Source organism: Ovis aries, chromosome 26 (assembly GCF_016772045.2).
Source record: "Ovis aries strain OAR_USU_Benz2616 breed Rambouillet chromosome 26, ARS-UI_Ramb_v3.0, whole genome shotgun sequence".
NCBI classification, from domain to species: Eukaryota; Metazoa; Chordata; class Mammalia; order Artiodactyla; family Bovidae; genus Ovis; species Ovis aries.
Genome location: NC_056079.1, coordinates 35,335,354 through 35,362,057, shown reverse-complemented (window position 1 = coordinate 35,362,057; position 26,704 = coordinate 35,335,354). Strand labels below are relative to the sequence as shown.

Sequence of the window (26,704 nt, the reverse complement as noted above, 5' to 3'; positions counted from 1 at the left end):
CTGAGCTCCCCTTGGTCCCTTCTGTGGGGTCCGTGTGTGAGCAAGGGGTCTTCTGCAGGGGCTCCTGGTCCCCGACTGCCCACTTTTCACACAGGGAAGGGCTGGTCTGGTAAAGCCCCGTTCTTATCCAAGTCACTGCCTCCCCAAGAGAAGCCCCTTCTTATAGTTCAGACTCTCCCAAGCTGGGAGGACCAAGCCTTGATCGGATGAGACCTCTGACCTCTGTCCTCTGACCCCAGATGTAATAGGTGTAGTCTCTGCTCATCAATCCCAGGACCCCAGCCCTGGGGGACATTATGAAGGACGCATCAACGAACTCTTCACTCACCAGGTCCGCTAAGTTTCCCGTGATTGGGAGCAACAGAAAGAGACTCTGACTCGTCTAGGGGTGGGAGGGCATAGTCATCAGAGATTAGCAGCGGGGGATTGCTGGTGTCCAGCAAGGCTGTTCTTTCCTCCTCCGTCATAAGTAGCTGGCGGCATCGAAGCAGGAGATGGTCGTCCAGGGGGGACCAACATCCCCGGCTCCACGCCTCCTGCAGGTGCGGCCCGTGAGTGTGAGTGGAAGTTCCACGTTCCACCGCTGGGCTGCGCTGCAGGACCTCGCAGCTCATCCGTCCGTCGCTCCCTCCGCCCCAGGCTCGAGCCGGTTTGTTGCAGTGGCTTTGGGACGCCTGGAGCTGAGCGTGGCGGGGCGGCCGGCAGCGAGCCGGTCTGTCCCTTTACAAGGAATGGATTTCTGCTTGGCTTGAGCCCTTGGTTCTGTGTTTTAGCACTTTCACCTAAAGTGAAAAGTGAACGTGAAAGCTGCTCAGTCGTGTCCGACTCTTTGCGACCCCATGGACTGTAGCCTACGAGGTTCCTCCATCCATGGAATTTTCCAGGCAAGAGTACTGGAGTGGGTTGCCATTAACAGCTGAAGACTGGAGGAAGCAGAGACAACTTTGGAAGCCTCCAGCAGTGGGACCTGTAGGGTCTGTCACCGCTCAGGTCCCTTCCTGATTGCTGCTGAGCCCTTTATTGGTTCCAGTTTCAGATTCCTATGAGATGATGTAACTTTCCTGGCCAGAGAGGCGGGGTCATCACAGAACTGTGAGTACTGAGGTGCCCCACATCTCTGTACGTCCATTTTCTCTGAAAAGAGGACCGTTGGGCACTCTTGTTTCTTATACCTAGCGTGTGCCCGAATCAGACTAGGCCAGGAACACAGGGAGGGCCAGGTATCTGGATTTTGGGGAAGAAGACCAGTGATTGAATAGACCCAGTTTGAAGAGGCGAGAGCTATACCCGAGGTTCTCGTGGGCTATTCTGAGAGCTGATGGCACCAGAGGAAGATGCTTAGGAAGCTGTGCTGTGTCAAAGGCAGGGTTTCTGTTGTGGAAGGCATCCGCCTGACTTGGGATGATACAGCAGCTCTACCTGGTGGTCTAGAGCAAGTCAGGTCAATTACCCCTCTGAGCACGCTTCCTCATTTGTAAATGAAGGTGATACACAGCCTGCTTGCTGGGGCGGAGGTCTGCTGTACTGGCCTGAGAAGTGGAGAGGGCAGAAAGGAACGGAGGGGAGGTGCCATCCGTGTTCTGCCTCGATTGTGAGCAGCTCCTTTGCCCCTTTCCTGCTTGTCTATTTCTGTTCCCCTTAAACCTTAACCATATAAATGAGATTACTAGTTAACATTTTAGGAGACCCGGGTTCCATTCCTGGGTCAGGAAGATGCCCTGGAGAAGGGAAAAGCAACTCACTCCAGCATCCTTGCTTGGAGAATTCCGTGGACAGAGGAGCCTGGTGGACTACAGTCCATGGGGTCGTAAAGAGTCGGACACGACTGAATGACTGATGCTTTCACTTTCTTTAAGGTAATATTTAACCGAACTCCTGATTTTTGCTTTACTGCATTTATGCCCCTGCTAACCTGTTGATTCCTTTCCTGGATTAAAAGGAGTAAGAATGAAGAATTAAGAAAGTAAAGAATAGGGACTTCCCCGGTGATCCAGTGGTTAAAAACTGTCTTCTAGTGCAGGGGGTACAGGTTCAATCTCTGATTGGGGAGCTAACATCTCACATGCCTCGTGGCCGAAAAAAAAAAAACTCAGAAAACCAAAACATAAAACAGAACCATATTGTAAAGGATTCAATAAACAGCTTAAAAATGGTCCACATTAAAATTTTTTTTTAAAGTTCAAGAATGACTGACTTTCTATCCTCACTTTCCCCTTAGCAAATCTGCAGGAGGACCACATGGTCAAGAGAAAATCCAAAGGAAAACAAGAGAAGCTGGCAGTCTGCACAGGATGGAAAAATGATGACTCTGACGTCGTGCCTTAATGATGAACTGAAATTGTTTTCTCCTTTTCCGTTAAAAAATTGTCAAGGTTGAGCAGAATCTTTGGAGCTGGCCTCTGGACAGGAGTCCACCTTCCCCCCAGATGAACTTTTCTAAATGAAGCATCTTTCCTTTCTATTGAAACTTATCCTTGCTTATTGGCTTTGAACCTGAGTTTCATGTGTCAATTTGATTGGTCTGCAGCGTCTGGTTATTCAACCCAACAGGATGGAATTTGTGAGTTGATATCCCTGGATGCCCAATTGTCTGTAATGAATCTGTTGTCAAAGCCCATTCTTATGTGATCTGGACGCCATCTGTGATAGCTTCATCTGTCAGTTTGGCTGGTCTACAGTGCCTGGTTATTCAACCCCACGGTAGCCCAGGTGTTGTCGTAAAGGGATTTTGTAGATGTAGTTCATATCTACAGTTGGTTGACTTTAAGTAAGAGATCATGCGATTATTCTTGTTAATCTAGGGGCGCCTAGTGCAATCAGTTGGCATGTCTTAAAAGCAAAACCAATGTTTCCCAAAGAAAGAAGAAATTCTGCCCTTGGCCTGCAGCCTTGACTCCTGCCTGAGAGTTTGCAGCCTGCTGGCCAGCCATACGGATTTCAAACTAGCCAGCCCCAACAGTATGAGCCAGTTCCTTGACTGCATCTTTTTTTCTGTCTACGTAGAGATGAAATACCTCTTGACACTGCCCCTTGTCTGTATCTATCTAGCCATACATCTCTCTATATCTGTATCTATCTATCCATCCATCTACTAGAGAAAGGCGCGTGCGCGCGCGCGCGCGCACACACACACACACACACACACACACACACACACACACCCTGCTGGTTCTGCTTCTCTGGGAAACACTGACTAATATCCCATATCATTGTGTCTTGGTCTGTTCAAATGCACAGTGGCCGGTGAAAGTTTAAGCAGTTCTTCATCAGAAGGTGGGACTGAGCTGTTGGCCCTGGAGGAGCCCTCTGGCTTCTCAACACCCAGCAATGGGTGGTCGGGCAGCCAGGCAGTCACAGGTTGATTTCCAAACTCTCCTCATTTCTGGGCAAATTATCTTTTATTCCCACATGGTTCCTCTTGCTGCTGCTTTCTATTATTTATTCCTTTGTATTTTACCCTTCTCCTTCTCTTTCTGAGGACATCTTTCTGATGTACTTGTTGAATATTCTTTCATTTTGGTTTCTGCTGTTGTAGATTATATAGAAGATAGCATGCAGCACTTCAATGTACATAACAGAGTGGAGTTGTTTCCTTCTTTTTTTCCCAAACACAGCGCTGTGTTTGTACCATCTCTTCCTGTTTGTCTGTGTGCTTCTGGTCTGTTGATTCAAACTGCCACGGAGTGTTCCATCGTGGGGGTCTGCCATATTTATTTCATCTTTCCCCTCCCAAATGGACATAACCAGTACTCAAGACAGCCACATGCAGGCACTTTGAGAGCTTCTCTGTGATCTATACCCAGGAACAGACTTGCTGGGCCATGGAGTATTTGAGTGTTTAGTCTAAGCCCTCCGAGAATGGTCCCCAGGAGAGCTGCAGCCTCTACACACTCACAAACACTGCCAAGGGCCTCCACATCCCCACACCCTCAAAACCCGCTGGCTTTATCCAGCTTTCTAATTTTTGCTAAGCTGGTAGATGTTAAGTGATGGAGCCCTGTGGTTTAATTTGCATTTCTCTGGGTGTAAGTGTCTCTTCTGTGCCTTCAGGATTTCCCTTTTGTGAACTGACTGTGGCTACTGATCACTTTCTTTGGGGGCTCCTGACTTTTTCTTGTAGATTTTTTTTTAAATTTGTGGGAGTTCTTTGAAGATTTTCAGTGTTAATCCCTCATTAGTTTTAAATACCTCTTCTTGTTTGGTTAACTTACATTGCACAAAAATCCTTAATTTCGAGGTTTTCAAATCCATTAAATTTTTGTTTTTTTACCTTATACTTTTTAGATTTTAAGAAGTCCCTTTCTAGTCCTGGGTCATACACCTATTGGCTTCTGTTATTGTCTGTTTATATTATCATTGTATCTTTCACACAGACTCCAGATGGTATTTAGTTCATCTGGAGTCTATCTTGAAATGTTGGGTTAGGTAAAGATCCAGTCCTGTTCTTAATCCGTTGAGCCAACTTTCCCAACACTATATATACTAAGAGTGTGTTCCTGTTTTTCTTTTTTTTAAATTTCTGTTTATTTATTTTTGGCTGTGCTAGGTCTTTGTTGCTTTTTGAGGGCTTTTTCTAGTTGCAGGGAGCAGCGGCTTCTCTTGTTGCAGAGCAGGGGCTCAGTAGCCGTGGTGCACGGGTTAGCTGCTGCCTGGCATGTGGCATCTTCCCAGACCAGAGATCGGACCCATGTCCCCTGCGCTGGTAGGCAGATTCCTATCCACTGTACCACCAGGGAAGTCCCCTGTTCCAGTGTAATTGGTGGGGCTGTAAACTTCCTGAATATCCACAGGACTCTCTCTCAGCCCTTTTTCCCTTCCTGTGGCCTGCTTGTTCTCACGTGTGCTGCCCTGATTCTGCTACTGTGGATTAGCAGTGTATTTAGTGGGCGGGTCTTTCCACTTTATCCTTCATTTCCAAAGTTGACTTAATTTTCATTTTTTTTTTTCTAGATTGCTTTGACAAAAACTGGATAGATACAGAATCTTATAAAGTGTGTGTAGTATGAAGAATAAAAAAAATAGGACACGCAGCAAGCTACTTACTCCTCGTTGATAAAATGAATCATTATCTTTGAAGCTTCCAGGGCACTGTTCTGCAGTCCATCCCTGCAGCCCTGCTCTCTGGCAGAAGCTTTTTCTGGAATTCTGTGTGTATCATTCTGTTGCTTGTCTTGGGAGTTTGTGTAAGGAAATAGGGATAGTTTCAGTTTAATCCTGTGTTTTTAGCTTGCCATTTTCTTTGCTTATATGTCAATGGAATGATACCGGCCGTATTCTCCATTCACTTCCTTTCGGCCCTCAACATTACATTACTGAGATTACTCTCTGTTGTAGACCATTAATGGTCGTGAACATGTCTGCAATACCCACTCCTGTTGCACGGTATGAACATACTCTATTTATTTATCATTCATTCTCACGTTGAGTGCGTTGAATCCAGTGTCTGGGTAACACCAGCAGGGCTGCCGTAAACATTCTTCTGTGCTTCTCCTCTCCCCATGAGTGAGTATTTCTCTGCAATAGAACTTTTTAAACCGCTTGCCTTCAGGAGCTTTTTCACTTCTAACATTTTTTGAGTGCCTTAAAGAGCTATTAATGTTTCAGGAATTAAAAACAAGACAACTTAAAGATATTTATGAATTCATTTAAAATAACAGTGATCTTAGGATGGTGAAAATACTCAGTGTGATACCATAACGGTAGATGCATATCATTATATATTTGTGCAAACCCACCGAGTGAACAACGCCAAGAGTGAACCTCACTGCAAACTGTGGGCTGTGGGTGTTTTTGATGGATCAGTGTAGGTTCAGTAAATGTAAGAAGTGTACCATCTGGTGGGGGATGTTGATAACGGGGAGGCTGTGCATCTGTGGGAGCAGGGCTCATTTGGGAAAGATCTCTGTACCTTTCTCTCAGTTTTACTGTCACCTAAAAACTTTTCTAAAAATAAAGTCTTTCTAAAAGATATTCAGTTCAGTTCAGTACAGTCGCTCAGTCGTGTCCGACTCTTTGTGACCCCATGAATCAGCACAGCAGGCCTCCCTGTCATCATCAGCTCCCGGAGTTTGCTCAAACTCTTGTCCATCGAGTTGGAGATGCCATCCAGCCATCTCATCCTCTGTTGTCCCCTTCTCCTCCTGCCCCCAATCCCTCCCAGCGTCAGGGTCTTTTCCAATGAGTCAACTCTGCATGAGGTGGCCAAAGTACTGGAGTTTCAACTTCACCATCAGTCCTTCTAATGAACATCCAGGACTGATCTCCTTTAGAATGGACTGATTGGATCTCCTCACAGTCCAGGGGACTCTCAAGAGTCTTCTCCAACACCACAGTTCAAAAGTATCAATTCTTTGGGGCTCAGCTTTCTTCACAGTCCAACTCTCATATCCATACATGACCACTGGAAAACCATAACCTTGACTAGACGGACCTTTGTTGGCAAAGTAACGCCTCTGCTTTTGAATATGCTATCTAGGTTGGTCATAACTTTCCTTCCAAGGAGTAAGCGTCTTTTAATTTCATGGCTGCAATCACCATCTGCAGTGATTTTGGAGCCCCCCCAAAATAAAAATAGAGTCTATCACTGTTTCCACTGTTTCCCCATCTATTTCCCATGCAGTGATGGGACCAGATGTGATGATCTCAGTTTCCTGAATGTTGAGCTTTAAGCCAACTTTTTCATTCTCCTCTTTCACCTTCATCAAGAGGCTTTTTAGTTCCTCTTCATTTTCTGCCAGAAGGGTGGTGTCATCTGCGTATCTGAGATTATTGATATTTCTCCTGGCAATCTTGACTCCGGCTTGTGCTTCTTCCAGCCCAGTGTTTCTCATGATGTACTCTGCATATAAGTTAAATAAGCAGGGTGACAATATACAGCCTTGATGTACTCCTTTTCCTATTTGGAACCAGTCTGTTGTTCCATTAGGTACTGATATAAGCAACTTATCTTTATGAAAAATGACTCTAGTTTCTGAAAAAAATTATTGAAGAGAGGCATTGTTCTACATTAAGAGAAACCTCTTTAGTGGCTGGATCTTCATGTCTGTTCCTACAAACTATTGTGTTTTTTTGAATTAAAAAAAATACTTGTTTACTTATTTTTGGCTGCACTGGGTCTTGGTTGTGGCATGTGGGATCTTTCCTTGGTGCGGATCTTTCCAAGCAGTTCTGTTGCAGAGAAGCACTCACTAGTGAACAGAGGAGAAACATATAAGGATGTTGATGGCTGCACTGATGGTGTAACCAAACACTGATCTCTCTAGTTGTGGCTTGAAAGCTCAGTTGCTGTGCAGCATGTGGGATCTTAGTTCCCTTACCAGGGATGGAACCCGTGTCTCCTGCATTGGCAGTCAGATTCCCAACCACTGGACCACTAGGGGGGTTCTTGCAACCTATTTTTACTTGTTTTGGTTGAAATATGTGGAGAAAATCTGGCCTTGCTCACGTACGGAGTTGAAAATGATGGTAATATTTTAATAGCCTTTTCAAGTAATTGTGGGTATTCTCTAATTTTACACCAAAATTTGACAAGCAGGAATTTCTTAAGTGTCAGTTGCAATGTGAAATCTGAAAGGTGGAATCTTACCACTGGCAACAAAGAATATTAATTTCCTCCAAGAGTGAAAGATTCACTTCATTCATTTTTGTGAAAATATCTTTCAAATGCTCAAGACTGAGCAACTGGGTCTGCCTGTCAGTATTTGTTTCCAATAAAAATGGTGTTCCACGGAAAACATGGTCAATTCAGCTCACAATTCAAGTGATCTCTCTTTCCTCAGTATCAACCTCACATTTCAATATGCAGCTGAAACGTTTCAGGTGTATTTCTCATTTTATCACATAAAATATTAAAAAGATGTTTGTCAGGAGTTGAGATTTAATAAAGCTAATGCTTTTCTCTGCTTTAAGGACACGCTTAAGGAATAACAGCAACTTTTTTAAATTTATAAGTACCTGAAAGTGAAACACACAGTGAAAAAATCCAATCACCTCTAAGTATTAGAGTGATATTTTTTTGCTTTGACCTTGCAGGATCCCTGTAAGAGTCTTGCAGGCCCTCAGGAGTTTGGGGACTATATGTCGAGTACTTAGTAGTGAAATTTCTGGGTTAAACGGGTGCTCCCAGCTTCATATTTCCTAGACAATGTCAATTTGTTTTCCAAAGTGATTGTAGCAGATTCCACTCCTACCAAGGATTCTCATTTTTTCATGTTCTCACCATTTGTTATGATCACATTTTAAGATTTTGGCCGATATGGAGGACATGCGGCGGACCTCACCGTGGTTTTAATTTGAGGTGGCCTGTCCAGCACCTTTGCTTATCTTCATCAGCTATTTGTGTTTCTTCTTCCATCAAGCGTCTGTGTCCGGTCCAGCTTTTTCTTTCCCGATTGTTCCTGCTCCCCCTCTTACTTTGCTCTGTAGGCACTCGTTGGATAACATGTGTTCCTCCATCTTTCTCTCGTTTCAGAAACATTTTTCTTCCATTTTCCTCCCCTCTTCTTTTATCCTGGGATCTGTCCCACTTCTCAATAGAAACTCTACATTTTTAGGAGGTTGTTTTTTTCAGTCCCTTCTTAGGTCTGCTGGTATAGTAGGCATTCCGCATTGTCCCTCGCTACCTGTGAGCTGCTACCCATCACAAACGGTCTCTGCTTCCAGGGACTGACACGTCCCCAGAGGAGGAGGGCAGGGTGAGCGCTGCATTTGATAGGCAGGAAGTTAGCTAAGAATAAGGAGACGCGACACCTTTAGCTAACCATACAATAGCTGCCTAATCCCACCGAGCAGTTTACACGCGTACACCTCACACTATCCTGTACTAACCTTTGGTGGCCATTAGACTCATTAACTGCTCATAAATATTCCATGAACACATACATCTAATTATAACAGATTGAATTATGGGAAGGACATGTGCAGCAGAGCATCTTATTATATAGCGTGCAGCTGTCGATCAAGGCTGTCAGTCAATGACCCCCCCTGGATTATGTAAATGATCCTGCCTTGAAAGCTCTGGATCCCAGCCCTCCAGGGCCTCTGCCTCCCTTCGGGTGGGCCACCTCTCTCTTATGGTGTTCTCTCTGTTCTTTCTTTGTGTGTGTTCAGTTGCTCAGTTGTGATCAACTCTTTGCAGCCTGTTCTTTCTTCCCTTATTGTTAATAAACTTTCTTGCAACAGGCAAGATCTTAGATTCTTCTTAGCATCCTTACCAAGAACTGAGGCCCACAGGAGGAAGGGTCTCCAGACTCTTCTTCTGCTAACACATCCAGCACCCTACCCACATGGCTTTTGTTTCAGGCTTTTGTTTTCTCCAAGGCTTGAGATCACTGCAGAGAGTTTATTAGTTGTCATGGATGGGAGACATGGAGAGAGAAAGGAGAGTTTTTGATGGAGGGAGACAGGAGGAAGAGATTTCCAGGGGCTGGGGATGGGCAGATGGTCCCCGGACCTGGCAAGCAGTGGGAAGCCACCATCCCCAACTGCGGCAGCTCCCTGGAGAGGGGATGTCATCTCAGATGACTGGGTGACTTCACAGCCTCAGCAAAGATTCCCATGCCCCAGTGAGAGCATGCAAGAGGCAAATCTTTGATCTCCGAGAGTCCACTGCAGCTGTGGATGCTGTGAATGCCAGTGCTTACCGTGGCTAAGTCAGAACTGGTGGTCTTGCACTGTTTCTGGACATCCCAGGAAGCTGAGTTCCCGGAAGTGAGCTGGGGATGGGGTCAGGCATGAAAGAGGGATCTTTCTTGCCATCCTAGAAGGATGAGAACTTAAAATCAGATTTAAAAGAATAAAGAAGTGGGTATTTCTTACACACAATTTAAGGGACTGATATTTATGATCGCTAAAATCATAGCTCTGATTTTGTTTCTTCTGAGTGAGTATTGCTGGCTTTATCATGCAGAGATGCCTCACTTCCCTCCTGGGCCTGAGTTAAATTTCCTAACTTCCTGCACTGACAGGCAATAGCAAACCGATGCTCAAATTTGTCAGTGAATTCCTAGATGTGTGTGGGATCCAGGAATCTATATTTTAATGAGTCCTCAAGTGATGTGTTTTATTTGGTAGGTGTTTCCTGAGTGGTTGGTGAGGCATACAGTTTCACCGGGCCCCGTCTCAGTAGCTGACCTGCAAGGTAAATTGCCAGTATTAATATCACCATCTGCAGAACGTCCATCATGAGGGGCAATGAGTGGTGGGTACTCAGGGAGGTGATGCTTGCATTTAGCTAAAAGGTTGAGTAGAAGTTGACCAAAGAATGGTGAGGAAAAAAAAAAAAAAGATCAGCACTCTCCAGAGAGCATGACACCTGGTGGGCAGGTTACTCCATGTAGCCGGATTAAAGGGTCAGAGTGTGTCCTCAGGGAGGCTGCTGGAGGCTTGTGAGACTCAGGTCTCCACATGCCAAGGGGCTTAAGTGGGAAACGGCATATTTGGCAAATAGACTAGAAGGGCGAGGGGAAGGAGCGCCTCTCAGTGAGGGGCTGTCCCAGCAGTCCAGCTTCCCCTGCCTAGCCATGCAGGGCTGCCTGAGACAGCCTCACACCCTCTCAGATCTGGATCCATGCTTTAATCATCACTGCCTTTAAGATGGAGCCATCTTTGTGATCACAGTTATCTGTTATGATCGCAGTGACAGGATCCAGTGAGAAACAGCGCTGCCAGACATTTAAGTCAAAACCAGGGTCAGGGGTCGTCCCTGGTGGTCCAGTGGGTAAGACTCCAAGCTCCCAATGCAGGGAACCGGGGTTCGATCCCTGGTCAGAGAACTAGATCCCGCATGCTACAACTAAGACCTGGCACAGCCAAATAAGCAAATATAAATTAAATTAAAAAAAAAAGAATTCATGGTTAGAAATAAAAGGGTGGTCAAAAGCATTTCCATGGGCTGTGCAGTCCGAGGATGTATCAAGAAGAGGAGCAAGTTACACGCTGAGCCTCTCTTTCTAAGGCAGGGGACCCCAGGGTGAGCTCAGCATCTTTACTTGGGGTGCAGCCAGCAGTTGCAAGGAAGGGTTGGTCTCCCCACCTCACTCAAACAATAATGGGCCAGTGACTTCAGGGGGAAACAGAGCAGTAGTTGGCTTTCTAAACCTGCTGCCTCGAGGCTTCCCTGGTGGTCCCGTGGTTAAGACTCAGCCCTTCCACTGCAGGTAGCGCAAGTCTGAGCCCTGCTTGGGGAACTAAGATCCCACATGATGCTCGACCAAATAGATTAAAAAAATAATCGATCAATCACCCTGCTGCCTCCTCCAGAGACCCTGGAAGGTTTTGCCTTTTAGGCTTCTCACTCTGAAGCTCTTTGGGCCGCCTGCTTCCAGCCACTGATTTTCTTTGTTTTTTTTTTTTTTGGCTGTGCTGGCTACTTGTTGCTGGGTGGCTATTTCTCTAGCTATGGCAAGTGGGGGCTACTCTCCGCTCACGGTGCCAGGCTTCTCATTGCGGTGGCTTCTCTTGTTGCGGAGCACGGGCTCTAGGGTGTGGGGGCTTCAGCAGCGGCAGCTCCTGGGCTTCAGAGCGCAGGCTCAGCAGCTGTGGCACTTGGGCTTAGGTGCTCCACGGTCCATGGGATCTTCCCAGACCAGGGATTGAACCCGTGTCTCCTGCGTTGACAGGCGATTGTTTACCACTGAGTCACCAGGGAAGCCCCACCCTCTGACTTTGATCTCTTCTATTCCCTGCCACCCCCAGCATCTAGAACAGTGCCTGGCCCACCTTAGACATGGAAGACTTTGCGGGTGGACGCATGGCCTTAGAGGAAGTGATACTGTGGCTGCTGCAGGCCCGTCTCCCAGCTCACCGCCTCCTTCTCCGTCCCCTTGCCTCCTCTCTGGTGGTGCCCTCCCAGGGCTTCTAAAGAAGCTCAGGTCTCCCTCAGGTAGAAATAGAACCACTGTCCTCTGGCCCTGTAGCTAATATCCGTCTGCCTGGTCTAGTTTTCCATCAGCTCCTCAGGCTTCACCCATCACCCTCTGTGCCCCACTCACTCCACGGAGGACCCTCCACAGGGTCACGAGAGGCTGCTTCCATCTGGGAGGCCCAGGCCACACAGAGAGAGCTCAGCTGTCTGGGCTGGAACCTCAGGAGCGTGGAGCAGGAACCACAGAGCCGAGACCCCGGGCTCTGGGGATGGATGCTGACGGGCTGGTGCTGGGGTTTCTGAAAGGGTACATCAGGCTGGTTCTGGATGGTGGAACGGCACCCCTGATGGCCACCCTGCTGGGAAGCTAGTCAATCCCTCTCTCCCTCACCCCTCCTCTCCCTGCCCCCTGGCGACTTTGTGGCTCTAGAAATGGAGCGATCTGGTCTCCAGGATTCAGAAGGAAGATTCAGAGCCCAGCAGACCGTTACTATTCCATCATCTGCCTCCATACCTGCCCCTCCCTCTGAGCTTCCTGGTCCCAGGTGAAACTCCACCTGTTCATGCCCCGGACCAGCCAAGCAGGTTTATAGCCCCACAGCCAATCATTTCAGCCTCCTTGGTTGTATTTGAATTGTCCGTTCCTTTTGGTCCCCAGTGTGTCTACGCTCATGTTGACCCTTGTCATCATCAAACCCAGCAGTCCCTGCAAGGACCTTTGACCTCGTCTCTCTGTCTCCCTCCTTGTTCCCTCCTGGTCATCCACCAACACTCTAGCCAAGGGGTCTTTCTACCAGGGTAACTTGATCACCCTGCTCTACTGTTCCACTTCGGTAGCTGGCTCTTCTTTGTGATGAGCACCAGGAATGGCATTCGAAGGGGCTTGCCACCTTGCCTCTGTGCTCCCTGCAGTCTTGTCCCTGACTGCTCCATCCCCTGCTTCGCTTGTGCAGAGATACAGGTGCATCCACGGAACTGTTCTTTCCCTCCAGGGTGGATTTCTGTCTGAAAATCCCACCCGCCACCCCACATCCTGACTGCCAGGCAGACTCCGTCGCGTGTTCTTGACTCTGACGGCTGTGGCTTTTTTCGAGGTGATTTCCCTGATCTCCCAAGGGTGGTTAATCACTCATTCCTTGGTGCGGCTCCTGTGGCCTGTCTCTATCATATTATTTACCACGCTGAATTGCATCTTTTCATTTGCAAATCTGTCTCCCAGGATGAGCTAGGATTAGGTCAAGCAGCAAATAACCGGGAATCCCAAATGACAGTGGCATAAGCAGCGTAGGTGCGCGTTTCCAAGCCACGTGGGATTTGACAGTCCCAGGCCAGCGTGGCTGCCGCGGGGGGGGCTTCTCCCAGGCTGACCCCCTCGTTCATGTGGATGGCTTCCGTTCATCACCCCAGATGGCTCTTTCAGCTCAGTCCATTGGGCTCACCTTCCAATCATGGAGAGGAGGAAAAGGAGGGGTGAAGGACACGTCCCCTTAGGCAGAGGTCACCTCTCCAAATCACAGACTTCTGGGAACAGGCTTGTCTTAGCTTCCAGGGGCTGCTGTAACACATGGCCACAAACTTTAAGCACAAATGTATCCTCCTGCAGTTCTGGAGGAGGGAAGCCTGAAATCAAGGAGTGGGCAGGGCCACGCTCTCTCTAAGGCTCCAAGGAGGGACACGGTCCACGGTCCTCTCCTGGCTCCTTGGTGCCCCGTCTTGTAGGTCATCCTTCCACACTCTGGCTGCGTCTTCATGCCTCCGCCTCTCCATGGCCGTGTCTTCACCTGTTTTCTTATACAAACACCAGTCATTGGATTCAGGATCCATTCTGATCTGGTGTGACCTCCTCTCAACTAAGTTTATATCTACAAAAAAACTTACATTCACTTAAGAATACATTTTGAGGTTCTGGGTGGACATGGATTTTGCAGGGAGACTTTTCACCCTGGGACCAGGGTCGCTCTTCCTCTTGCTAACATGAGGCACCTAATAGGAGCTCAACAAAAAGTGTTCAGAATTGCCTACAACCCATTACTGGTTTCCAACGTGTTGGGCTTGCCTGGGAAAATCCCATGGACAGAGGAGCCTGACGGGCTGCAGTCCATGGGGTTGCAAAGAGCTGGACACGACTGAGCGACTGAGCAGGAGCAGGATTGTGTTTGGCTACAGTTCTCTCCAATTAACATTCATGGAGTTCTTTTTCCAGGGGGCTGGTTAATCATTTTTGTGACATTTTCTCATGAAAAATTAGAACCAAATCAGTGTGGGATGACTTCCTGGTGCTATTCATACTCATTTAAAATTCATCTCTTTTTTCCCTTTTCAAAATAATACATGGACATAGTTTAGAAGTGAAATAATACTTTAAAATCAGAAGAATTTATGACAAAATAAAGCAATCTCCTTCCCATTTCTCAGTCCTGCTTCCCAGATGCAACCCCTCCTCTGACTGGCTTGGGGTATTTAATTCCACGTTGCCAAGCACTCCGAGTGTTTATCAATTTTAGGCTGTCTGAGACCCATCAGTGCCTCACCTGTGTTCCTTGGGTCTTAGCCCTTCAGGGCAGCTGGCCTGTGTCTAGGCGCTAATGTGTCATCTCTGCCTGGGCACTTGCTTCAAAGACAACTCTTCCTGTGCACAGGGCAGGCTGGAGGTACAGAGGAATATCCCGGAAGCAGCCCCCCAACGTATGGGACTTGGTGCATAAACGCCCTCACTCCCTAGCTGCCGGTGGACTGACTCTGGGGCAGGCACTAACCACCTCAGGGTTTCTTTGCAGGGTGAAGTTGCTCCAGCAAACTCTGATTGATCGCACACCTGTTTTTCTCTTTTTTCTGGCCGCACCATGAGACATGCGGAACTTCCCTGACCCAGAATCGAACCCATGCCCCTTGCAGTGGAAGCTTGGAGTCTTAACCACTGGGCCACCAGGGAAGCCCTGGCCACGCGCCTTCATTGGTGGCCCCGTTGTTCTGCTTACTCCTCAGTGGTGTTTTCGGTCTCTCCTGAGTAAGCTTTTTTTTTTTTTTTTTTTTAAGACTAGATATATCAATTTTGGGCTTCACCGGTGGCTCAGCAGTAAAGAATCTGCCTGCAATGCAGGAGCCAGAGGAGGTGCAGGTTGGATCCCTGGGTCAGGAAGATCCCCTGGAGGAGGAAATGGCAACCCACTCCAATATTCTTGCCTGGAGAATCCCATGGACAGAGGACCCTGGTGGGCTACAGTCCTTGGGGCTACAAAGAGTCAGACAGGACTGAAATGACTTAGCACGCAGCACGCATACCATTTTTATTGTGATAACATATACATACCATAAACATCACTTTGACCAATTGTAACCGTACAAGTCAGCAGCATTCAGCACATTTAGGTTGCTGTGTTAACCACCACCACCACCAACATGTAACCAACACCACTGCTTATCTCCAGAATGTTCCTTCATCTCAAGCTGAAAACCTGTACCCTTTTAATACTAACTCCTTGTTACTCCCTCCCCACAAGCCCCCAGTGACCAATCTAAAGAAGCTTTTGTACTAACTCTTGTCTGAGAGTCTATTTCTGGAGAAGTTCAAGCTGAGACGGATCCAAGTCAATACTATGGATTTTGCCTCCTGGTAATCCATTGTTTTAATAATATTTAACCAATCTGGCATCTACCACGTGGCTAGCACTATTCTGCAAGGTTTATATTATACATGATTGTGTGTATACTTAGCCACTCAGGCGTATCCGACTCTTTGTGGCCCTTGGACTATAGCCCAGCAGGCTCCTCTGGCCAGGGAATTCTTTAGACAAGAATACTGGAGCGGGTTGCCATGTCCTTCTCCAGGGGAATCTTCCCGGCCCAGGGATTTAACCTGGATCTCCTGCCCTGCAGGTGAGTTCTTTACCTACTGAGCCATCAGGGGTCAGTTAGGAAATATTATAAAGGAAAATACGGTGCAGTGAGATGATATGGGTGCTGCAGGTTGGGGAAGCATTATTTTAGATATTTGGGCAAAAGACGTGACATTGAAGCAGAGACTTGAGTAAAATAAGGGGTGAGCCCTGTTTTGCCTGGGAAACAGTGCTCTAGGCAGAGGGAACTGCCTGTGCAAAAGCCCAGAGGCAGGGATAAGCTTGGATGAGGATCCAGCTTTCTTATGCACCTCCCACTCTGTCCACACACGAGCACACCCCCTTCAGTCTTCTCAGCAGAGTCGTATCACACATTCTGGATGAACTAGTGGTTGGCTCTTAACTCATCCTGTTCCTGCAAATATTGTTCACTGCTAAACCACATGCTATACTATGGGTGTATTTTCGCTCTTACACATCCTTTCGTTTTTCCTTGAGTTAGAAATTCAGGAATTGACCAGAGAAGCAGACTCAGTTCAGTTCAGCTCAGTTGAGTCGCTCAGTCGTGCCCGACTCTTTGCGACCCCATGAACTGCAGCACGCCAGTCCTCCCTGTCCATCACCAACTCCCGGAGTTCACTCAGACTCACGTCCATCGAGTCAGTGATGCCATTCAGACTAACAGTTTTTAAAAATTGGTTCTACTTTTACTCCTGGATGCCTTTCTCATAAAGCTTTCTACTTTTTCTGCTGCCTTCTTTACACATGGCAGTTGGCTGTTGTCCTTGGGCTTCTTTGCAGTTTTCTCTGACATCTCACTGGTTTCCTGGATCTGGTCTTCTTCTTTCTTGGTTTACTCCCTGACTCTCTCTTCCTGTTTGTTTCCTGGATGTATGCATTTGTGTGCGCATGCATGTATGTGTATGTTTAAGCATGCATGTATATGTACATGCATCTCTGTGTATGTATCATATATGCATATGTGTATCTCTGTGTTATTTGCATGTTTGTGTGAGTATGCATGTATCCATTATTGCTGAAACTTCCTGGTAGTTCCCAGGAAATAATGCATGGTAGGATAGAACATTTATGCACTCTCATGCTTGAAAATATCAGTTTGTTGATGGTTAGGTGGGAGAAGAAGGGGACGACAGAGGATGAGATGGTTGGTGGCATCACCGACTCAATGGACATGAGTTTGAGCAAGCTCTGGGAGTTGGTGATGGACAGGGAAGCCTGGCGTGCTGCAGTTCATGGGATTGCAAAGAGCTGGACACGACTGAGAGGCTGAACTGAGCTAAATGACATTCGGGTCTCCAGTTCATGACATATAACCTTCCTTTCTCTCTTCCTCTCTCTTCTCCTCTGCTTCATCCCTCTTCTTTTCCTCTTTCTATCTCTCTTTCTTTCCCTTTCTTTCAACCATCATTTTATTCTCATCATGAAACATCGTGATTAAGATTTCCTGCTCTGGGCCTTTTTCCATTCATTGCATTGGTATTTAAATGGGCCCTGTTAATCTGTCCAGACTGAAATTTTTCTATATTGTTTTCTTTGTGTTTTTGTTACTATCCTCCCATCCAAGTTTTCCTTGTCTTTTTTCACAGAATTCCTTCTGCTAGCTAAATATTACACTCCCTGAACTGCTCATTGGATTCTCCTATCAGCTTGTCTATAGCTCATTTGTTTGTTTCTTCTGTTTCTCTTTAAATGTACTTTCTGGGATATTTTGTTGTTGTTATTTATTTGCTAAGTTGTATCTGACTCTTCTGCAACCCTATGAACGGTAGCCCACCAGGCTCCTCTGTCCGTGGGATTTCCCAGGCAAGAATACTGGAGTGGGTTGCCTTTTCCTTCTCCAGGGGATCTTTCTAGCCCAGGAATTGAACCCGTGTTTCTGGTACTGAGATGAAGTCTTTACCGTGGAGTCACCAGGAGAACCATCTGGGATATTTACTTAATTTAACTGAAACTTCTACTAATTTTTTAAAATTTTAAGATTCAGAATTTTAACTTCGTTTCTTAAAGAGCTTCCTTATTCTCTGATTGCGCCATTTGGGGTTAGAGCACTCCCTTCTTATTTGGTGAGTGTGGTATCTTTGTATGTCTGTAATGATACTGATGACTTTTGGAACTTTTCTTCTGTTCTCTCTATTGTCTCTATTTCCTGATTTTTTTAAAATCTTGTTTTAATTTTGATCTTCATATTGAATGCTTTTTTTTTTTTTTTTAAATCTACTGCTTTGTTGCTGTTTGTCCACATTTCAGAATAGAAGATTGAAGCTGAAGTGAAGCTCCCTGCCTGGTGGGATGCTGCCTCCCAGGCTGTGTTATTGGAGGGTGGAGGTGCTGGTGGGGTTTTTCATGGGGGATCTCTCAAATGTACCAGCCCATTTACTCTGAACTATCTGCTTGTTTATAGAGAATTCTGTTTCCTGAGAGAGTACTATTCGGCCTCCTGCCTTGGGATATGTATCTGGCTGCTAGCACTTGAAGTCTGAGACTGGAAGAGGGTGGTGGGGAGTAGGGAGGGGTGAAGGCTTGTTTGCTCTGTAGACACACATCATTCAGTCCCTTTCCTCAGCCTCGTAGCTCAGCCACACTTGCCAGTGTTCCTCGAGTGCCTTTTCCTACTGGGAGTAGGGGAGTGGGGGCCTTTGCTATGGCCTGAACGTTTGTGTCCCCACCAGACTCATGGGCTAAAGCCTGGTTCCCAAGGTGATGGGATTTGGAGGTGGAGGCCTTTGGGAGGTGATTAGTGTTATATGAGATCATGTGGGTGGACCCCCATCATGGGATTAGCACCCTTATGAGAAAAGACTCCCTTCTGGTGCGTGAGGACAGAGCAAGAAGGCACACATCTGCAACAGGGCCAGGAACTGGCCACACCTTGATCTTGGGCTTCCCAGCCTGCAGAACTGAGAGATAAATGTTTGCCCCTGAAGTCGCCCTGTCTATGTTATTTTGTGCTAGCCGCCTGAGCTAACGAAGAAGAGGAGCCATGCTCTGCCTCTGCAGGGTATGAAGAGGGGTCTTGGAGGCCTGATTATTCTCTAGAAAGCTTCCACACTGTTCTATTTTTAGTCTCTGTTCTTGCCTGCCTGCTCCAGAACTCAGCCCCTCCGCTCTGGGACTGCAGGGCCTTTGTCTGTCCTGCGGTGGTGGCCCCCCCTTCTCTGCACCCCCCCCCCGACTTCCAGAATTGTGGCTTCTCTTCCTCTCACTGTCTTTGGGGACTGATCCTTTTGTTATTCCTTTACCATAAAATTTATGCTGTTTCAAGTGGGAGCAGATATAAATGCTTATGCCCGTTCCCCATATTTTCCTGAAGATCCCCCTCTTTTGCTGGGCTCATTGCACCAGCCATTGGTGGCGACTGGCTTGTCCACACCTCAAGCTGCCCTCCTGGGGTCCGCATGCAGAGAGGCAGGAATGCTGGCTGTGGCAGGACCAAGGCAATGTGTCAGTGTGAATCCTGGTCTGGGCTTTGGCAGGTGAGAGTTTGCTCCACTTCATATTAGCTGAGTGTCTCTGGACAAGTCACATCCTCTCTGTGGCTCAGATTCCTCACCTGTGAAATGGGGGTTCAGTTTAGTTCAGTTCAGTCACTCAGTTGTGTCTGACTCTTTGCGACCCCATGAACCGCAGCACGCCAGGCCTCCCTGTCCATCACCAACTTCTAGAGTGCACTCAAACTCACGTCCATCGAATCAGTGATGCCATCCAGGCATCTCATCTTCTGTCGTCCCCTTCTCCTCCTGCCCCCTACCCCTCCCAGCATCAGAGTCTTTTCCAATGAGTCAACTCTTCACATGACTTGGCCAAAGTATTGGAGTTTCAGCTTTAGCATCATTCCTTCCAAAGAATACCCAGGACTGATCTCCTTTAGAATGGCCTGGTTGGATCTCCTTGCAGTCCAAGGGACTCTCAAGAGTTTTCTCCTACACCACATTTCAAAAGCATCAATTCTTCGGTGCTCAGCTTTCTTCACAGTCCAACTCTCACATCCATACATGACCACTGGAAAAACCATAGCCTTGACTAGCTGGACCTTTGTTGGCAAAGTAATGTCTCTGCTTTTCAATATGCTATCTAGGTTGGTCATAACTTTTCTTCCAAGGAGTAAGCATCTTTTAATTTCATGGCTGCAGTCACCATCTGCAGTGATTTTGGAGCCCCCCCAAAATAAAGTCTGACACTGTTTCCACTGTTTCCCATCTATTTCCCATGAAGTGATGGGACCGGATGCCATGACCTTTGTTTTATGAATGTTGAGCTTTAAGCCAACTTTTTCACTCTCCTCTTTCACTTTCATCAAGAGGCTTTTAGTTCCTCTTCACTTTCTGCCATAAGGGTGGTGTCATCTGCATATCCAGGGTTATTGATATTTGTCCCAGCAATCTTGATTCCAGCTTGTGCTTCTTCCAGCCCAGCGTTTCTCATGATGTACTCTGCATATAAGTTAAATGGGGTTAAAACAGCATTTTACTCTTGCCTGGAGAATTCCATGGACAGAGGGACCTGGCATGCTAGTCCATGGGGTCTCAAAGAGTTGGACACGACTGAACAACTAACACACGTACACGCATATGCACACACACATGAAAGGCGGGCAAGATAGTGCCTGTAAAACACTTTGTTGCTCTGAGCGCAGAGTAAGTGCTCAATAAATCAGAGCAATTGTTATTATTAATAATACAATCAGCATACTACCGTATTTCTCAGAGATAAGAGCATCTCTGTGAGTACTAGCATCATCACATCTGAGATTAGACCAGATGAGAATAAGACCGTATTATTATAGAGAAAGTTCTAATGATTTCCACCAAGTTATGTATTAAATTGTTCATTTACAATCGTTGTATTATTTATCATTTTAGTATGTTATTTTGTGCTTTCCTTTTTATTTATGTGTCCAGTTATTTATGAAGCATCTACTATGTGGCTGGTGCTACATATGTAAGCCCTTTGGGGGACCAGATCACAGAAGCATGAGAGTGCAGACTCTGTCTTTAGGGAGCTCATTGTTCAGCGCGAGAGAACAGTTGAAGAACAGCTAAATACTGAGTCATTAGTTCCTGGCTGAAGTGAAACAGGGATGAGCAAGGAGATGGTGTGGGGTTAGATGAAGGGAAACATGGCTTCGTGGAAAATGTGGAGTCAGTCTGGGCTTGGAGGAGGAGATGAGGCCAGATGCACCAAAGGAAGACAAGGTCAGAAGCAGGAGGGCCCCTCCCCGACCCAGGCAGGAAGGGGAAGCTTTGCGTTTGCAGATCTTGGAGAGAAGAGGCAGGTGGGAACAGAGACTGGGGTAAGATTGGATGTTTGAAGCATAATCAGATTGTGACTGGCTGAGAAAGAGGGGTGGACAAGTTGGCAGTTTACCTCGCAGACGCTGGATTCTCGGGCAGGAGGGCAGTGGGGCGGATGGGGGCCGTGGGTCCCTGCAGCTCTACTTCTGTCCCACCCTCAGGAGATGGAGAACTCAGAAGGGAAGCTTCCAAATGCACCTGAGAAGCTGAGTGATGGGATGGATGAAAAATTGATGTAGGTCATAAATATTGCAGGAGAGAATGCACCAGACACACTTAAGGATAAAGTTCAGGGAGAAACCCGCTGCTGAGGAGAGCGAAGTTCTGTGGAGAGGAGAGGATGGGAAAGGGAGGCTCCCATCGGGACGCAGTGTCACTCCCAGAGTCTGGGACTCCCGGGCCTTCTGAGATGCTGCCCCGCTCAGTGACGTTCCTGATGGGACAGGATTGCAAGTGTCCACTTGGTGGAGGTCATGGGGACAGAGATGCTCTGTCTGCCTCAGCCTCAGAGCTCCCTCTCTGGATTCCTTTCAGCTCCCACAAGTAGAGATGTGGGTGAGACCCCAGAAAAGCTGAGGTCTCTGCAAGGCCCCCAATCCTGGCTGACACTGGATAGTCTTCCTTTTCCACAAGCCCCCCAGGTTCTTGTTCATGAGTCCTCTCCACAGGGACGGGGTGGTGTCCACAAGTCTCTGTGGCCCTAGGTGTTCCCCTAGAGGTCAAGGTTCTGGGCTCCGAGTCATTGTTCTGTCTTCCTCTTTGGTCCACGGCACCTGGCAGAGCTGGTGCAGAGATTTAGCTGATGCATCTTTGTATCCCAATATCTGCTGGGGAACTTCCTTCCACGAAGAGGCACAGCCCGTAAAGGGAGGAGCCGGAGTCTTCGTTGCTCATGGGCACACCCTGTCCACATCACAGACGGCTTCTCATCGCCTGTCTCTGGTGGTTTATTTCAGGAGCACTTGAGATGGGTGTACAATGTGAGGGGAATAGTTAAAAATAATTGAGGGAGGGGTGAAAGCCACTCAGTCATGTCCGACTCTTTGCGACCCCATGGACTACACTGTCCATGGAATTCTCCAGGCCAGTATACTGGAGTGGGTAGCCTCTTCCTTCTCCAGGGCAGAACCCAGGGATTGAACCCAGGTCTCCCACATTGCAGGCAGATTCTTTACCAGCTGAGCCACCAAGGAAGCTGGAGGTAGGGGTAGGAAGTGAGAAAGGTCGTGCCAGGGGATGTGCTCATAAATGTTTAACCACCAGCGCTAGGGGACGGGGGTGGGGGAGGGGAACCACCTTGACAGATAATGTCCACGGATGTCTGTGTGTCAACAGTAGGTACCGTTGACCTACTCATGGTGACCCATGTCACACCGCCAACAGGATGCCTGGCAGCTAAGGCAGTTCCCCAAGATGTACCAACAGACTTACCCAAACTGGCAGGCACGTGGTGGGAGCCACTGTCTCTGGAAGGTTAGAAACTCGAATTACCATCGTGCCCTGCACCATCAGCCGCAGGGAGGCTGGCCATCCTGTTCCTGCCCCACAGGGGGTCAAAGGGCTGCCTTTCCCTGGCCCCACAGTAGGTCACCAAGGTACATACTGGACACTGGAAAATCAGGGGAGCTTCGGAGAGTTTCTCTGGGCTCACCAACTGCTGGTGGCCCCAGAGTCAGATGTAGGAAAGGGGGAGGGGCAGGCAGGAACTCCTATGACCATTTCAGAGACAGAGGGGTGGGCCCCCTGGCAACTGGTCCAGCTCTCCCTGCCTGCCAGGGGTGTTGATGGCAGCGCCTCCCACTGGCAGGAAGGTTGCTGACAGCCCTGCCAGCTCTCTTAAGTATGGGGTGATGACACCTACCATCCACCCAGCTCCATCTACCCAGCTCCGTCTACCCAGCTCCATCCACCCAGCTCCATCTACCCAGCCCCATCCACCCAGCTCCATCTACCCAGCCCCATCCACCCAGCTCCATCCACCCGGCCCCATCCACCCGGCCCCATCCACCCGGCTCCATCCACCCGGCCCCATCCACCCGGCCCCATCCACCCGGCCCCATCCACCCGGCTCCATCCACCCAGCCCCATCCACCCAGCCCCTTCCACCCAGCCCCATCCACCCAGCTCCATCCACCCAGCCCCATCCACCCAGCTCCATCCACCCAGCCCCATCCACCCAGCCCCATCCACCCAGCCCCATCCACCCATCTCCATCTACCCAGCCCCATCCACCCAGCCCCATCCACCCAGCCCCATCCACCCAGCCCCATCCACCCAGCCCCATCCACCCAGCCCCATCCACCCATCTCCATCTACCCAGCCCCATCCACCCAGCTCCATCCACCCAGCCCCATCCACCCATCTCCATCTACCCAGCCCCATCTACCCAGCCCCATCCACCCAGCCCCATCTACCCAGCTCCATCCACCCAGCCCCATCCACCCAGCCCCATCCACCCAGCTCCATCCACCCAGCCCCATCCACCCAGCCCCATCCACCCAGCTCCATCCACCCAGCCCCATCCACCCAGCTCCATCCACCCAGCCCAGGTACTGTGCTGGCTGGGCTTCCCAGGTGGTACTATCGGTAAAAAACCCACCTGCCAATGCAAGAGATGTAAGAGACGTGGGTTCGATCCCTGGTTCTGGAAGATCCCCTGGAGGAGGGAGTGGCAACCCACTCCAGTATTCTTGCCTGGAGAATCCCATGGACAGAGGAACTTGGCTTCAGTCCATGGGGTCACAAAGAAGTGACTGAAGCAACTCAGCACGCATGCTCTATGCTGGCTGCTGTGTAGACCTCATCTCGGTCAGTCTCCACATCTACCCTAGGAGGAAAGTGGGATCTTGATCCCCACTTTACACACAGAAACCAAAGCTTGAATTAAATAAAGTGCCCAAGGTTATAAGCCTGCTAAGTAGCAGAGCTGGCTCTGTTCCTCTGGAACCTGGCTTCCCAGCCCAACACGTACCATCAAGTGGAAGATCTAGGCTTTATGGAGCTCTGGACACATCCTCTGCCAATTCTTAGGTTTTATTCTCTGCAGCAGAAACTTGTATACCTCAGCAAACTGCCCCCCGAGGCCAGGTTGCCATGTTCAATCTGCCCAAGGTCAACAGGCTCCTCTGTCCTTGGGATTCTGTCCAGGCAAGAATACTGGAGTGGGTTGCCATGCCCTCCTCCAGGGGATCTTCCCCACCCAAGATCCATCTCCAGCCCCGCCATAATCAACAAGAAGTGTAGACTTCAAGGATGGGAACAAAGTCACGTAATGTCACCCCTTGTTATGGGAACAAATTTTTTGTTCAGTTGCTCAGTCACGTTGGACTCTTTGTGATCCCATGGACTGCCAGCCTTCCCTGACTTCCGCTATCTCCCAGAGTTTGCTCAAACTCATGTCCATTGAGTTGATGAATTCTGCCAAAGACGGAGGAGCTCTGCCTCTGAGAAAGGAAGCCGCTCGCAGGAGCAGCTGGCTTCAGCATGGCTGGTAAGAACAGAGGCTTGTGGTTTGAGAAGGCTGCTGGGAAGACACGGATGTACAGGGTAACTGATGCACAATAAGCTGTAGTCTCGTGAGCTGTAAGACGCGTCACAATGGCAGAAGACATTAACGACTGAGGGAGAATTAGTTGGCTGTAAGCAGAGCCCACTGAAGCATGTCAGGGTGTCTCCACTAACTGATGGAAAACGCATCTTCAAGGAGTCAATACTGATTGTGTAAACAAAAGTCTCCATATCCTGGAGAAGGCGACTTCATTGAGCTCTCCTTGATTGATAGACACATCCCATGAGTTCCGAGACAGTGAGGCATAATCTGGTACCCCCTCATCTTCCTAGCATCCTCCCCTCCACCCCATCAGCCAGAATACTCCCTTCCCATCCTCTGTTCCCATCCTCTTTGCTCCCTCACTGTTCTCCTTGGAATGGTGATCTCCACCCCCTTGGGTACAAACCACATTTCTTGCAAGAGGCAGCCCGAACACGCTGGCCCCCTCCCTGGGTTCTGATTCCCTCCCCACTGGCTCCACCCGCTACTGGAAAGATCTCTCCCTTCCTGTACTCTCCTAGCAGGGTTTCTGCATCTTTTTAAATAGTATTACCTTCTCATCAGTATCACATTTATATGTAAGGAAGCTTCTCGAGGGCACAACCCACCTAGTTTATGACTGCACCCATCATGTGTCTGGCTTGGTTCCTGGCATGTAAGAAGGACTCAGAAGAAGTGTGCCAGGTAAGGTTCTAAGTTTTATTTTGGGGGTGAACCTGCCCACCCAAATTTAAACCCGGGTCATGACCTGAACCGATGATTCTTCTGGACTTGCCTCTCCTACGATGAGGGTTACCTGTCAGCCTTTTGTGAATTCAATGATTACACATTCATTCCCAAGTACATGCTCATCCTTAGATGAGCCAATAAAATCTAATTTATTAATCTGTAAAACTGAGACCCAGACAGACCATGACCCTTGGTGACCCCACCACATAAAAACACACAGCAGGCACAGCCCAAAACAGAATCATGTTCCTGGCTAACCTTCCAAGCATCTATCTTCCATAAAACTTCTGCATTAGATGCCAGAGCCTCAAGTAGATGAGGAAAGTCCACGGTAATGCATTCAGTGCCACATTTCAAATTGATTAAGCGCAGAGTCTAGCCATGTAGGGGATCCCAGACATTTAAATGTGGAGTTGCATTGAATTTCAAGTACCTTTCCTTGGTCTGCCTGATAAAAATTGCCTCTGTTGGCTTTAATTTCCAGTCCAATGAGTAGCAGGGAAGGAGAAGGCTGAGTATTCAAAGTTACAAAGCAGAATCAGAGTACCTGCCATTCAACAGAGGAAAACGCATCGCATCCAGTGCAAAGAGGAAAAGGAGCCCTGGGCTTCTCATTAAGGTGCCTGAGGATTGAAGGGTGATGGGAGAACTCGAGGAGGGAGGGAGGGAAGCGAATCGCCTGCCTGTGCCCAGCAAGCATGGTAGCCCCAGAGCACCTCCATCAACGAGCCCGGCAGGACCACCAGCTCTGAGTCTGTGCCTTCTCCAACTGCCAGAACACACAGCCGTGGAGCCCAGCACCCTGGAGATCGTATTTACATGCAGATCAGCTGATCTCTGCAGTGCCTGCAGGGGATACACTCACCCCACCTCTTCCTGGGCTTGACATTGAATTTGAGCCTCAGGATGAGGAAGGAGGCTGCAGATTCTTGGTCCATCTCTCCTCATCCCACCTGGCAGGTCACCTGCAGCTTGGCGGATGTGGCTCGCACGTGCTGACGGCTTCTGCATCCGTCCTCCACCGCGGCCCAGCAAACCATCACGGATGTAGCGACTGGAGACAACATACATCTCTTGTCTTGCAGTCCCCGTGGGTCCTCAGCCCAGCATACCATCACGGATGTAGCGACTGGAGACAACATACATCTCTTGTTTCGCAGTCCCTGTGGGTCCTCAGCCCAGCATCTCCCAGGCTGTGGTCAAGGTGTCAGCTGGGATTGTGACCTCATAGATGGAGAAGCAGGGCGTCCAAGCAAACACGCTGCCAACGGGCTCAGACATCTTTCCTAGTTTTGAGGAGACCCCGCTTTGTGTGACCAGCTCTCCACCCTTTCCGTCCAAGACCAGAGAAAGCAGCAAGAGCTGCCGTCGCCGACTGGACCCTCCGGGCTAGGCTGGGAGGGCTCCTGTGTTA

At 48.5% G+C, this 26,704-nt stretch overlaps 1 long non-coding RNA gene across 1 annotated transcript; it reads left to right on the top strand.

The window, feature by feature from the left end:
• Window positions 1–652: 652 nt before the first annotated feature.
• LOC114110998 (uncharacterized) lies at window positions 653–5,970 on the top strand. The gene is made up of 2 exons (XR_009598656.1): window positions 653–1,856; window positions 2,219–5,970. It is a non-coding gene; the product is annotated as an uncharacterized LOC114110998 (long non-coding RNA).
• The last annotated feature ends 20,734 nt before the right edge of the window (window positions 5,971–26,704 follow it).